Source organism: Archocentrus centrarchus, unplaced genomic scaffold (genome assembly GCF_007364275.1).
Source record: "Archocentrus centrarchus isolate MPI-CPG fArcCen1 unplaced genomic scaffold, fArcCen1 scaffold_57_ctg1, whole genome shotgun sequence".
NCBI classification, from domain to species: domain Eukaryota; kingdom Metazoa; phylum Chordata; class Actinopteri; order Cichliformes; family Cichlidae; genus Archocentrus; species Archocentrus centrarchus.
In genome coordinates, this window is record NW_022060278.1 from 321,267 (window position 1) to 328,031 (window position 6,765).

Below are 6,765 nucleotides of genomic sequence, written 5' to 3' on the forward strand. Positions count from 1 at the left end.
ACACACATGTAGGCAGTGCAGGCTGCTCAGAAGAACAAAGATATTACTCTGTATTTTCAAGTTTGCAGTTTGATCTTCTATTATTGCTTCACATTACTGCTTAATGAAAACCTATCACTGTGTACCTGTGCAGGTCTGATTTCTATTATTTTTTTATTTTGTAAGTGCGTTAAAAGTTTTACATTAATAAAACATATACAGGTTTATTCACTTGCCAAGTCTTTTAAGAGATTTAATCAATGGACAAACAGGTCAAAAACAGTTGTCATATTAGCACAAAGACACACTGAGCTCACTGACAGCAGTTTTTAAAGGTTTATTGAGGAAGTTAATGAAGAGTTCTGGGGACTGGAGGGTGGCACAGAAGAGGAAACTGGTTATTGGTACAGTGGAGATTTTTGGATTAGCCGGACGTGAATCGTTGGATAGGTTCTGGGTCGACAGGCAGGTATCCAGCAGGGGGAAATGAGTGGGGAGTGGCAGGTATGTGCGTGTGACAGGAGGCTTGAGTGGCACCTTTTGGGAATGTAGGTAAATCAGAAATCAGGTTCACAGAGTGAGCTCAGAGCAGGCGACTAGAAGGCAGACAGAGAGATGAAATTAACAAATGCAGAGAACTGAGATGCAAACATGGAGAGTCTAATTACCACCATGGGAGGTGTAACGATCTGGTGGAGCTCTGCAGTCCTTCCAGCCACTGAATAACCTGGATGATGATGAGGAGGAGATTACGAACAGGTATGGAAGGCAATTAGAGAGACAGCCACACCCAGGCGGGGACCCAGGGACTCATCTGCCCACCTGTATAGAGAAAAAGAACTAAAAAAAAAAACTGGTGAGAGGAGAAGGAAAAGAAACAAAAGCCCTGAGCCTGCCCAGGCCATGACAACAATCTAGTCTTGTGCTACAGAAGTTCATCCTCATGATTTGTCCCCTTTAAGAATGTGCTCAAACTACCAGGGGATCACACTCTTCAGCCTTCCCAGGAAAGTCTATGCCAGGGTGCTGGAAAGGAGAGGTGGTCCGTTAATGGACCATCAGATTGAGGAGAAACAATGCAGTTTTTGACCTGGTTGTTGGACCCTGGACCAGCTTTGAATCCTCTCAAAGATATTTGAGTGTGTGTGGAAGCTTGGCCAACCAGTTTACGTGCATTTGGTGGACTTGGAGAGCATTTGGCTGTGTCTCCTGGTGGCTTGGTCCAAATTGCTGACAGTTTCCAATGGGTGCTGGACTGTGCCAGGGCTGCCCTGTGTCACCGATTCTGTAATTTTTATGGACAGAATTTCTAGGCGTAGTTAAGTGACAGAAGGCTTCCAGCTTGTTGGCCTCAGAATCTCATCTCTGCTTTTTGCAGATGATGTGGTCCTGTTGGCTTCATTAGGTGGTGACCTCCAGCTTGAACTGGAGCAGTTCACCGCCGAGTGTGACACAGCAGGAATGAGAATGAGCACCTCCAGTCTGAGGCCATGGTCTTCAGCTGGAAAAGGATGGAGTGCCCACTCTAGGTCAGGGATGAGTTGCTGCCCTAAGTTTAAGTATCTCTGGGTCTTGTTCACGAGTAAATGAGGAGCAGGAGAATTTCAGCTGGATCAGTTCAGTGTCTGCACTGCACTGATCTGTCCTGGTGAAGTGAGTGCTGAGCATAAAAACACAGCTTTCAATTTACTGACTGATCTACGTCCCTACCCTCACCTATGGTCACGAGCTACGGGTAGTAGCTGAACGACGTGACCGCAGATACAAGCGATGGAAATTAGCTTTGTCTGAAGGGTGGCTGGCCCCTCCCTTAGAGATTGGTTGAGGACTGCAGCCATTCAGGAGGGGCTCAGAGTAGAGCTACTACTCCTACACATCAAAAGGAGCCAGGTCAGGTGGTTCAGTCATCTGACTAGGATGCCTCCTGGACACCTCCTGAGTGAGGTGTTCTGGGCATGTCCTACTGGGAGGAGGCCCCAGGGCAGACCCAGGACATACTGAAGAGATTATATCTCTCTGGGGACGCTTTGGGGTCACCCAGATAAACTGGAGGAGGTGGCTGTGTTGGATCGTGATTTGTTCCTTTATGGCCGAAATGAAGTAGATTCAATCCTGTATAAGACTCAATTAAAACTAAAGTTTCCAAAAGAAAAATCACAGGGATGAGCAGGCTCCAATGCAGGCTGTTTATTAGACATATTGGTTACACAAAACACAGACAGTAACAGAATTAAGACAAGAATACTCACACACACACAAACAGGAGAGGAGAAAGAAGAAGAGAAAAGGGAAGAGAGAAACCGAGAAAGATGCAGAGACAGGAAGAGAAGAAGAAGAGCAGAACAAGAGAGAGAGACAAAGAGGGGGCGCATCAATTTATAACCTGAAGATGGTAACTGCCCACTCTCCTTTCATCCCTCTCAATTTTCATAAATTGTCACCCCCTCCCCGAAATTTGAACCCCAGCCAATCACATTTTACTAACTTTCTTCCCAGGAAAGAAACACACGTCCCCAGAGTACCCAGTAGTTTACAACAGCTCTGGCAGATCTGCAGAGCTCAACTTTTGGGAGGCCCACTGTCATAAAGTTACCTAAAATACACCATACACAATGTCATGTGAACCAAAGATGTACCTGAATCCCACCAAGGCCTTAAATATAAATGAGAAATATCAAAGTAATAAAAATAATTCCCAACAACTGAGGAGAGGGAAGTCTAGAGTTCTCTGCTTAGGCTGCTGCCCCAGAAGAAGATGGATGGATGGATGGATGGATGGAAGTTTATTAACTTATTCCATGAAAACTCTTATTTGCTTACAGATGTGTACATAAATTGCATTTTTAATTTTTTTAACTGTCTCACTTCTTTGGCCTGCAAGGGGCTGACCTTCCCCTGCAGACCCATCTTCACCCCAACTCTCCTAAAAAGAGACAGAAAATAAAGGAAACATGTCAGCTGTAATCCATGGATGAAAACCTAGGAAAATTAGAAAGGTGATACAACAGGACACACAATATCCCACAGAAATGATGGAAAGTGGTCTCCAGCTTCAAATAGTTGGGTGTAAACCTAAGTAACAACCTCACCTGGGGCAACAACACTTCCAGTCTGGTCAGGAAGGCACACCAACTTCTCTACTTCCTCAAGAGGCTGAGGCGTGCTGGACTTGGAAGTTCAGTCCTCTCCTCATTCTACAGATGTGTGGTGGAGAGCGTCCTGTACTCCTGCATCACTGTGTGGCATTGAAGCTGCTCTGCAGCAAAGAGGAAAGCTCTGCAGAGAGTGGTGAAGTCTGCACTGTTGGACTGTTGGAGTCAGCTTCTCCACCACCACAGACATTTACACCTCCAGATGCAGGAAAAGGGCCACCAGCATTACAAAGGGCCCCACACACCCAGCACACACACTTTTTGTTGTTTAAGCTGAATGAAGAGAGTCTGTAAATAAAAGGGCTCCAGGTATGATCGCCCCACTGCCTCTGACAGGCCATTCTGGGTATTACACCACTATAACAAGTCCATAATAACAGAAAAAACTCACACAGTCCAAAATATTTGTCAGATAAAACTGACATAAAGAAAGTGTTTTTATTCATAAATACATAAACCACATGAAACAAAAATATCACCACATTACTCTGGTTCTAAAAACACATTTTCCCTCCTCTGATACACACACCTTCATTTTATACTCATGGCCACCTTTTACTGTCACAGAGGGGTTGATTCTTTCTCTGGATGAATGAGACTGTTGTGAAGAGCTACAAACAACAGACGGGGATTATTTAGCTTCTGCAACACGCTGTGGTAAATGACAACCTCTGAAGTCAAAGTCTTTAACCTTCATCATCACAGCTCTGGGAAATATTTAACACCCAGCCAAACAGATGAATCATTTGGACTATGACTAAATTGCGCCCTCTGTTGGTTACCAGCTCTAAACACAGTCCAGTGATTATATTTGAGAGGTGTGTTTTTTATCAGTGGAGACAAAAATTGTGGTGATTGCAGAAATATTTACGGTTGATATGAACTCACTGCTGAAATTTTCATGTGTGCAGCTCTTCTTACACTGTGTGTGTGTGTGTGTGTGTGTGTGTGTGTGTGTGTGTGTGTGTGTGTGTGTGTGTGTGTGTGTGTGTGTGTTTGTTGCTTTTGGAGTTTTCTTTCTGCTCTTTTTGTAACACTTGTTTTTGGCATCATGTGTGAGAACACAAAACAACTCAACAACAACCTCTGAGCTGTTTAAGTAACAATGAGTGCCTTTAAATGAACGCTCTCTTTCAGTGGATTTATGCACAACACTGAACAGCTGTAAATGTGCTCACTCTGACACACAACAACAACACAACACAACATTTATAGAGCACTTTTCTTAACAAAGTTACAAAGTGTTTCCAAGAAAGAAATTTATGATATGACAAAATTAAAGAAATAGTTAAATGGATTAGTTCTTATATAACACTTTTCTACTCTGAGCACTCAAAGCGTTTATACAACACGTTTACAACAACATGTATACAACCCATATTCAAACAATGAATATGAGTAACTAAGCTGTAAATGTCTAACATTCACACACACATTCATACTCCAATGCTTGCATCAGAGAGCAACTTGGGGTTCACCATAAAAACAGATCTACAGCACATTAAAGTTCATTAATATTATGACTAATAAGAAATGAGTGAAACACACTGAGGGATTCTTTCTGAAGGAAATATAAACTCAGGCTATCAGGATCATTGCTTTGAATGAAAAATCTGCTCCTTTTCACTCAAAGTGACGTCAAGTTTTTAAGTTCCTTTAAAGAGAAAAGATAAAAACAGCTAAAGAGCTGCTGTTAAGATTTTAGAGCTGTGGCTGAATTTGGATTCACATTATAGTAGTCAGAGCTCTCCTCTGGGTCACCACGTTGTCCTGTTGAGGTGATCAAATGAAAGCATTTAAAAGCAAACACCCTCTGTTTGCATTTATTATCAGTCAGAATAATTAACAATGTAGATTTTACATTTCAAATCTCAGAGTTTGTGCACTCACTCGTCTTGTTAATGACTTTGAGCTGAATCACAGATATAATATATAAAATAATCATCTTATTGACTTTAATGTTAAACACAGTTATTGTTTAATCATCCAGCTTCCACAAACTCTGTATTAATGAAAGTGTGTACTTTACCATTTTCAGTGTTTTCAGAGCCTCTGATTGTCTCATAGACACAACGATCACCTACAGGTCAGAGAAAATCAGTCACCTCATGTCTGTGATACTAATTTAAACACAGTTTCAAACAAGTATTCTTGTTTCCTTCAACAGAGTTCAAACTGCAGCAGATGTAATAATTACAGTCTGGATGCAAAGAGCATCAGAATATTTTAAAGTAGATGAAAAACTAACCATGAAGAAGAGAGGAGTACACTTGCTGCTGATGTTCATCCTGATTCACCGTCTGCTCATTAGCAGGACCTTTATTAAAAATGGAAAGAAGACATTTGCTTTCACACGATTGTGTGTTTTATTCTGCTGTAACTCATTTCCACTTCAGGACCTTATGATCCATCTGTGAGTTTAATGAAGTCCCACCTTTGGACCGTCTGCAGCAACACAACAAGAGCAGGAGGAAAATAATGATGAATCCAAAAGTTAGTCGAACAATCATCAGAACAGGAAATGAAGAGCTCTCAGCTGCTGTAAATAAGAAATGTTCAGTATTAATAAACATAAACTGAACTGAATTTACAAAGTGCTTTAATTTAAAAAAAATAAATAACTTTGAATATTAAATCCTAAATCTGGAATAACAAGCACACGCTTGCAGTACATCACAAAATAAATGAGGTACATGAATAAGAATAATCAATCTACAATAAATCAAAGTAAAAACTGTTTTGATCCTGCTCACCTTTAACTAACATCCAGCTCTGTGGTGACTCTCTTCCTGAGTATTCACACTTGTAGAAACCTTCATCAGACTTTGACACTGCAGAGATCTTCAGCTCCTCTCGAGTATCACTTTGAATAAGTTTGTCATTGTGGTAGAAAAACACATTGGAAAGTATTTTTTGTGTCCTCAAACTGCAGCTCAGACTAACAGAAGCTCCTTCAGTCACAGGATGAACAGGACTCACCAGGATAGGAGCATCAGGATCATCTGTGACACAATCAAACACAATTGTTTCAGTCAGATCAGCTGGTGCAGACTTTTAGAAAAAGCTGACACACAATAATAAGAACAGATTGAACAAATGCTTTTCATCATGAAGATATAATATCTGAACTTGAATATTTAAAAACTTCTGTATGTGTCAAACAAACAACTTTAGAAACTAGATTAAAACTACAGTGAAAGTCGCCAAAGTCGAAGTAGCAAAAATCAGATTTTCGGTCTAGTCAGATGCTTCTGCAGGACCCGATTGTTCCAAAAGTGAATCCCAGTAAAAATCATCTCCTAAGTCGGCTCATAAAAGTCAGATTCTCGCCTACCTCTGTTGAAAATTCTGCTCCCATTGTAATACATTTCCAAATGAATTCAAATCATTACTTTCATTTCTGTGCAGCAAACAAACATGAAGTAACCAAACATAAAGCATAAAGCTCTGAATTTCCAACTGAAATTTATTACATACAGAAACTGTAAAATACTGCTGTGTAATTCTGATAACAGAGAAACAGGTAAACTACTGACAATAATGTGAAGGACACACAAGTACACAGCGCAGGTCTGACTCCAGAGCAGTGGTAGACGTGCATAAAATGTCACGTAGGTGGAGTCACTCAGTCTGG

The 6,765-nt window shown here is 41.1% G+C and overlaps 1 long non-coding RNA gene across 1 annotated transcript; it reads right to left on the reverse strand.

The window, feature by feature from the left end:
* Positions 1-4,795: 4,795 nt before the first annotated feature.
* On the reverse strand, positions 4,796-5,452 carry LOC115777592 (uncharacterized). The gene is made up of 3 exons (XR_004019659.1): positions 5,380-5,452; positions 5,161-5,211; positions 4,796-4,901 (listed from the first exon to the last, which is right to left on the reverse strand). It is a non-coding gene; the product is annotated as an uncharacterized LOC115777592 (long non-coding RNA).
* Positions 5,453-6,765: the final 1,313 nt, after the last annotated feature.